The 8,354-nt window shown below is 49.6% G+C and overlaps 2 non-coding genes across 2 annotated transcripts; both read right to left on the bottom strand.

The window, feature by feature from the left end:
- Positions 1-537: 537 nt before the first annotated feature.
- Positions 538-609, bottom strand: Trnah-gug (transfer RNA histidin (anticodon GUG)). The gene has a single exon. It is a non-coding gene; the product is annotated as a tRNA-His (tRNA).
- Positions 610-973: 364 nt separating this feature from the next.
- On the bottom strand, positions 974-1,045 carry Trnae-cuc (transfer RNA glutamic acid (anticodon CUC)). Its single transcript has one exon. It is a non-coding gene; the product is annotated as a tRNA-Glu (tRNA).
- Between the last annotated feature and the right edge of the window lie 7,309 nt (positions 1,046-8,354).

Here is an 8,354-nt window from a genome sequence, read left to right as displayed (position 1 = left end):
TTTTTTGTTCTTGTGGTCAGTCAACCAGTCTCCGGCCATTTTCTTTTCTTCTGTTTCTTTCTGTTTGGTGTTCGTCTGTACTCTTCTTTTCTGTAGTGTTCGTTGGCTGATTTGTGTTCTTTAGTGCCTGGGGGGGGGGGGGGGAGTCTCCTTCCCCTTGGGGTTTTATCTGCTCCGCACCTTTCTCTCGCTTGTTTTTGGAATGGGGGACTGATGACCTTAGCTGTTAAGTCCCCCTTAAACATCCCAACAACCACCACCACCACCATCCTGGCATTTGTAGGAACAGTGCACACCACAGCTTCCTGTTCTGCTGGGGCTGGCTGCTCATCCATCGCACTTCAAACAACTGCCCTTTTCGAGTACAGAGAGCAGCGGACGTCTGCGCTCTGGGAGGCGACATTACGTGTTGGTGAGGAAGTGGTAGTGCAAACTGCGGCCTGCGGAACACGAGTGACAAAATCAAGAGAGCACTGTCATTTCGAGTACTCGTGCACTATCGCTATTGCAACGGCAGTAAGGCAAAACTTTCAAAATTGCCGTGACCAGGATTCGAACCTGGGTTATTGCGGCCACAACGCAATGTCCTAACCACTAGACGATCACGGCCACGGGGGCGCCCGCCAAAGCAGCTGGCGGGAATGCAAGTGGCGGTACACAGCAAAGCCCAGCCCACCGTGTCACGCCACAGCAGTGTCAGACACGGTCTCCATCACATGTATACAAACAAACGAACGTGCCTGCGCTGCCAGGACACTAACTCCAGTGGTTAGCTGCATTCACCTCCGTGGCAATGTCTTGCAGTCCTCCAAGTCTCTTGACTACACGTATGTGGGTCGATAACAAGTGGACAGACGCCGCATCTCTCTCGCCGTCGGGTGTTGCCGTGAATCATACTTAACGTAGCTTTGTGCACGCGTCAGTTGAGCAAATTCCGGACAAGTCGCATTAGAGGAGCAACAAAAACGCGCATTTCCGGTACCGGGAATCGAACGCGGGCCTCCTGGGTGAGAGCCAGGTATCCTAGCCACTAGACCACACCGGATAACCACGGCAGCGCTCTTCCAGCGAACACAGCAACCACGCACGATTAACTGACGACAACTGTAAAAAAATCCACTTTCTCACCTTATAGAACGGCGTGCTCCGGACGCATTTCGTGGAGACGAACGCCAGTAATGATGAGAGCAAAAGGCGCCTACAAATCCTGTCGTTACACCACGTACTGTTCTACGGCAATTCACGAAGCAGAAGCTCACGCCTTGTTGTGCTGTTTTCTTTGCAGGCAATAAGTGCAGCCGTCTTCGACACAGGAAACATTACACGTTTGGCAGCTGTGGGATTGGAACCCACGCCTCTGAAGAGACTGGTGCCTGAATCCAGCGCCTTAGACCGCTCGGCCACGCTACCTACACAACACGCGCGTCACGAGAGCTGCGTCCTACCCCACGAGAACACACCGCAGCGGCACAAAAATGAGACGTAAAAATTGGCAACCTTTTTTTTTTTTTTTCGGGCCTCCCAACTCCCCTTATAGCCCGGCCTTGCGCTCTCCAATTTATGCCTTCTTCGGCGAGCTTCTTTAGCTTTAAAATAAATCGTTGCTTCTTCCAATCATAAAAGACGAATTTTTGCACTGTCGATTCAGTCAGAAAAGCGGAAATTGCTCGGTACAGGTTCCTTGAGCGTCGACGTCCTGTGGAAGCCGCTGATCTTCAAGTTGAAGGAATCGGAGACACTGAAGTCCTGTGAGGAAAATTTCTTGTGTATGTTCACCGCTAGCGAAGCGTCGTAAGAAAACTAAAATCCTCTTGAAGTGAAAGTTCATGCCTATAATGACAGCGAATCAGTCGCCGTACGCCTACACTCCATAAAAAATAAAAGTAAAATAATAACAGGGAATCAGTCGCTTTGCACCTATACTACATAAAATAAAGAGTAAAATTTAAAAAAATCAAATACTGCCTGAGTTAGTCCTCTCAGTCATAGTGAAGGAACACCCTTCACGCGTTCCATGATAGTATGTTCAAAAGCTTCGTGGCGGCCAGTAAAATAATTAATGGAAACAGTCAGAAAAAATAAAAGTATCGACACACATGTCAAAGGAATAAGTATTCTCTCGACCTTGACGAACTGTCTGTCGGATAAGGAGAAGGAAAACACAAGTCTCTCCCAAGTGTTAAAAATGAAGTAAAAATTCTCCTTTCTTGAAAACCAATCTCGGTGGCAGCGTCGAGCGCAACGCATCCGTGATTGGACGCCTATGTCGTAGGAACCAGACGGTGAAAATAAGGAATAAAAGCATAAAGAAATCACTGAATGACAGCGAAACACAATCACACACGAACACAGGATAAAACTTTGTGAAACATTCGTCGTAATTTCCACGTTGCAGTCCTGCACAAGCGGAAGCATCGGACTTGTGCAATATTCACTCTTCCTGTAGCATTCAATTTGCATGAACCATGTTTTCGTACCCGGAGACAATTAAAACACAGAAGGAAACAAAGGTTGCAGCAGTGAAGTGTATATTACAACAGTTTGTCGTGGGCAAATGTGAGTGCAATTTGCAGAAAATTAGCACATATTTTGTGATAGTCTTTCCTGGTTTTAGTGAGCTCATGTTGCGTAGACAAATAAACCAAATAGGCATAGTCGTGCGTAAGTCGCAACTGCAGGGTGGCGAACACATTGTGAGCCACGACCCATGCAGTGGCGGCACGCTTCGTAGGCGGATATGGTTTGAAGTCCGGGATCAAAGCCGTGTCCGCAGAAAAACTGGCAGCGCTGGTCCGGTTAATGAGTGCGAGCATCCTGGCGGCAATGTTCCAAGTCGACTGTGACCTCAGGCACACGAAACGATGTTCTAGCGTGTCGTCTTGTCGACAGTCTTCACACAAGCTTGACGGAGATAAGTGGATGCGGCTCAGCTTTTCGTTGGTGGGGAGAATTCTGTTAACCACTTGGTACCAAAAGCTGCTGACTTCCGCTGACAGGAAAGGAGCGTGAACGTGAGCCCACACCGTCCTCCACGCAGACCGCGGGTAGCGAGCCTCCATCTTATTGCCGACTGGCCGTCCTCGTAGTCCCTGGTAGACACCTTTCACAGTCCGCGTTCGATGGTCGATTACGTCGGCGGCGAGATAACTTTTCTGAGAGAAGTACTCCCGAACATACCGCAGCTGAAACGGTATTGCAGTCGGGTCCAGAGGGGCCGCTTCAGACAGAGGACGATGAATATCGAACAGAACAGCTGTTAGGCTGGACGGATCCTGTTCAATGGTGACGCTCGTCCGATGAATGAGTAACGCAGCGGCTTTCATGGCAAAATGAATGAGGCCGAGTCCACCCTGTTCGCGCGGCAAAGTACATGTATCGTAAGCCACCTTGAAAATATGTCCCCGCCACAATAGCCAATAGACTGCCTGTCTTATGGCTCTGCCCAAATTCTTGGGTACCTGAAATAACTGTGCGAGGTACCAGGCTTTGCTGAGCAGGAAAACATTTATTAAAAGCACCCGCTGTGTTAATGCGAGGGTGCGAGTAGCGGACAGGCTAGCCATAGCTCGTATGCCATTTAAGACAAGACGCCAGTTGTAGGACGCAGTCTGTAGAAGATTGGCTTGAAAACGAACACCCAAAATTTTGTGTTCCTGTTTCACTGTAAACCACGGGCGTTTGAAGCCCCGTGTCGCCGCATAAATGGGCAGAAAAACCGTCTTACGGGTATTGATGCTCGCACCGGATGCACGTTCATACTGTGTGAGAACAGCGCGTATTTTATCGAAGTCGGTGGCCGAGGACACCAAGAGGCCAAGGTCATCGGCATAAGCGCGACAAACGTGCTTCTCATCTCCAATACGTATTCCCCCGCAAGCACTGTGCAAATTACGCAACAAAGGATCTAAAGAAATTGCGCAAAGCGCCATTGACAGAGGGCACCCTTGTTTGACAGAACAGCGGAGTGGAACAAGTTCCGATATTAATCCATTGATGCTAATCCGTGAGGTGGAATTTTTGAAAAGGTTAAAAATCATAGTTATGTACTTTACACCGAAGCCAAATTTCTGTAGCGCTCGCCGGAGATATAGGTGGCTAACTCTGTCAAATGCCATTGCGAAATCGATGGATAAAATGCCAAAAGGAATCCTATTCGTCGAAGCATAGGCACTGGCATCGCGGTACGTCGAGACAGCACCATAGATAGTGCGTTTCGGCACTGCACAGTATTGAAAGGGACTAATTAGTTTTTTCATGACCAGCTGCAAGCGGGAGGATACACATTTGGTAAAGAGTTTATAATCGCCATTAAGAAGGGTGATTGGCCGAAGATTGCACAGTTTCCTGGTGTTTGTAACCTTTGGAGCCAATACCACGATACCTTCCAGAAAGGACGCAGGGACGTCCACGCCATTTAAAATTTCATTAAAAACATCAGTCAGGGCCGAGCCAAACAAGTGCCAAAAATGCAGATAAAATTCCGGCGGCAACCCATCAGCGCCCGGTGATTTATTTGTGGAACATATTTTTAGGACATCACGCACTTCCTCCACGGTAAAGTGTTCTGTGAGGCGACGGCGATCCGTTACGGATAAGACGTATGGAACGTCGCGGAGAAGCTCGGAAATTGCGGCAGCATCAGTGTGTTTCTCACTGAAAAGTCCGACGAAGTGACGGTGGGCCTCGGCAAGAATTGCCGCCTGGCTATGAAGGCGCGCACCGTCAGCTGATTCCAGCTCTGTGACGTAACGTCGCATAGCGCGCCGGCGTTCGCGCAGCTGGGGAAATACGGAGGTCACTTCATCAACAAGCTTCCCGGGGACCCGACTCCGTACGACAGATCCGCGCAGTGATTCCCTTTTCAGGTCCAAAAGACGGTGTTTTTTTCGCCGAATTGTCGCCATCCGAAGAGCGGGATTATCTGTGTGCAGGTGGATGGCATCAGTTAAGCAACTTTCGTAAAATTGCAATGTTGATCGCTCCCAGTGAGCAACATTCTGACGGAACTCCAGGATGGTCTTGCGTAATGCCGGCTTAACAGATCCTACCCACCAAGACAAAGTGGAGGCATATAGACCGCGATATTTCAGCACCCTCTGCCACACACGCACGATGACCGGCGCAAAATGTGGGTGTGAAAGATGTCGTACATTAAACTTCCATAATCGACTTGCGCGGGGTTTAATCGCCAACAGAGAATGAAAACGGCAGACATATGCACAATGATCGGAAAATATCACGGGGTGAACAAAGGACTCCGCGAGAGAGTCCTGTTTATCACGAGAAACATAAATTCTGTCAAGCCGACTCCTACCCGTGGGGTAAAAGAAAGTAAATCCCACGTCCCGCGGGTGTAAATAACACCAAGAGTCAATTAAATTCATCTCCGTGACGAGCGTCTGCAATTCAAGTCACTTATACGGCCGTGGCTCATGGTCTCTATCTTCCAGCACACAATTAAAATCGCCGCCCATGACTACAGGCAGGTGGGGGCCCCGTAAAAGGTGACAAACGTCACTACTATAAAATGCACGGCGAAGCGGCTGCCCGTCGGCTCCAGAAGGGGCGTACACGTTAATATATCGTACGTTGTTGATCGTGCAAGCTACACCTCGACCATTAGGAATGGTAGCGACATTACTATAATCATAATCAACCCGAATTAAAATAGCAGTACCACAGTTACACTCTATATCGAAGTTCAATAGTACTTGATAGCCCGGAATTGAGTGAATTAGATCTGTCACAACCTCCTGCAAAAACACTACGTCAGCAGCAATGTAATTTAAAAAACGCACCAAACTTGCAAAATTCACAGGTGACTCCAATTTATTAAGAGTGATAGTAGCAACGACAGATGGTGGGCGTGCTACCATAGACTACAGGGAAAAACAAATAAAACAAATTAGACGGCAGGAGTGGACCCACCCTCCTCCTCCATATCGTCTGCCCAGTCACAACGTGCAGACGGTGCAGCCGAAATAGATGGTTCTTGTGTGGGAGGTGCAGACGCGGAATCCTGCGAAGGGGGGCGCGTGCGCCGCTGGGGGGTGTCTTCGGTTTTACGCTTGACTGAAACTTGTGCCGGGTTCGTTGCCTGAGTCGTCGTAGTGTCCATTGCTAGATTCACATCAGTGTGGTGCAACATTTCCTTTAACTGCCGTACAACCTCTTCCCTCCGATCTTCCGACACACTTGTCGTAGGCGCTGGCTGACTGCTCGCCACAGGACGTTGTTGACGACGTCCTGCCGCAACCGACGGCCGAGATTCGACTACGGGGCGGGGCAAGGGCTTGTGCGCCGGCTTTTGCACAGATTTTTGCTTTTGTTTCGGCTTAGGGCGTGGAACCTGCTTCCACTCCGGAGACGGGCTGCGTTCTCTGCGAGAAAAGGATCGTTTTTCTAAAATCCGTGAACTACTTTCACTGCGGAAGCGTTCAGTATTGCCACGCCTCTCCGAAACACTTTCACGCCTTGGCTTTGGTTCCTGTGAGGCAGGAGCTCCGTCCGGAACACCGTGAAGTACGGAATTAGATGGTGTCGTAACCACAACAGCGACAGGGGGGTAGCCACCTGAACGGGTTCTGATGCAGTCCACTCCGGAACTTCAGGCAAAGCCGGAGGCGGAATCGATACAGTAGCTGCGGGAACTGACTGAGAAGGTATGGACATGTCTTGAAAAGAATCAATACCGATTGCAGTGGCATCGGTATCCATCGCGACCGCATCAACTAACGGTGTTTCCGTATCCGCGGAACGTTCCGGTGAGCGCGGAACACCTAACAAGACGGCCGCGTACGACGCGTCGTCATCTTGCCCTCGGGACGGCAACTGCACAGGGCGCCTACGCCGAGGACAATTTTGCCGAAAATGGTCTGTGGCATTACAATAGGAGCAAGTTTACGGCTGACCACTGTAAGAAATAAAAGCCCGGTGGCCGGCCATAACCTAAAACGAAGGAACGTGCTTTCTCATTATCATCTTGTGTATACCGTTCTCATCTTGATAAATATAAGCAGATAACCACTTTTCTTTCGTAACCGACAAAACTGTACCATTAGACATCAGGCTACGTGCTATTGTCTCATTTCTAGTTTAAAACGGAAGATTGAATACTCTAACAGTTCGGATACCAAAACCAGCATTCGACAGAGTAACATTACTAAGAGTTCCATCAGAGTGTTTGAACTTTCGTACGCCACTGTTTCCAGTTACGAGGGTATCACACAGTTCCGGACATTTCAGTTTTACAAACAAAGAGTTCAGGAACGCGTCCAATTGCAAGCCTAGCACATCACTTTCTGGAATTTGCAAATCGTTCTTCATCCACGAATGAATTTCGAAAGCAGGCGGTCGGGGTACCTTTCTATCAAATTCGCATTGGATATTATTTTCTCGGTCTTCAGAATCCATCTTAACTTACAGGTCAGCTGACTACAGCAGCGAAGAAACAGGCACCGCGACGAACCGCCGCCGACCGCGAAGCACACGTAAACACCGCCCGACACGCCGGAGCGAGCGCGCGATGTGTTCGGGCCCACGACTCCGAAGCGACTGGTGCCTAGAACCAGCGCCTTAGACCGCTCGCCCACGTTACCGTTGGAGCATGAGCGGCAAAACGTTTCCTTTGTAGTACAAAGATCACTCCGAAATGCAAGTGTCTTGGCAATCGCTGTGCCATGTATTTCCACTGCTCTCCCACTGGAAGCGTCTCTTTAGGCCATCCACAACAAGAAAATGCCGTGCCCGCCGTATGGTAGCGACGCCACTTGTCTGTAGCTGTCGTAGTTTAGGAGACGGCATCGGGAGACGTTTTCGAGCTGTGACCAGGTTTCGAACCTGGGCTTTCCGGAACCACTAAAGTATCATAGCTGTACCTGTCAGGCGGAGCTAGAATGCTCCATGTAACAAACATATGTGAGCTCAAGGAGGTTACACATGAAGAAAAAGCGGCAGGTTAACACGATTACAGCAAAACCCTGGCAGCGCTGGGATTCGAAGCCACGCCTACGAAGAGACTGGTGCCTTAAGCCAGCGCCATAGAGCGCTCGGCCACGCTACGTGCGCTGTATTGGGCGCCAGTGTTCCTAGCATTTGTAGAAACAGTGCACGCCACAGCTTCCTGTTCTGCTGAGGCTGGCTGCTCATCCATCGCACTTCAAACAACTGCCCTTTTCGACTACAGAGAGCAGCGGACGTCTGCGCTCTGGGAGGCGACATTACGTGTTGGTGAGGAAGTGGTAGTGCAAACTGCGGCCTGCGGAACACGAGTGACAAAATCAAGAGAGCACTGTCATTTCGAGTACTCGTGCACTATCGCTATTGCAACGGCAGTAAGGCAAAACTTTCAAAAT

Source organism: Schistocerca nitens, chromosome 1, assembly GCF_023898315.1.
Source record: "Schistocerca nitens isolate TAMUIC-IGC-003100 chromosome 1, iqSchNite1.1, whole genome shotgun sequence".
NCBI lineage: Eukaryota > Metazoa > Arthropoda > Insecta > Orthoptera > Acrididae > Schistocerca > Schistocerca nitens.
Note: the sequence above shows the minus strand (reverse complement) of the source record. Positions and strands in the feature narration are given on the sequence as shown.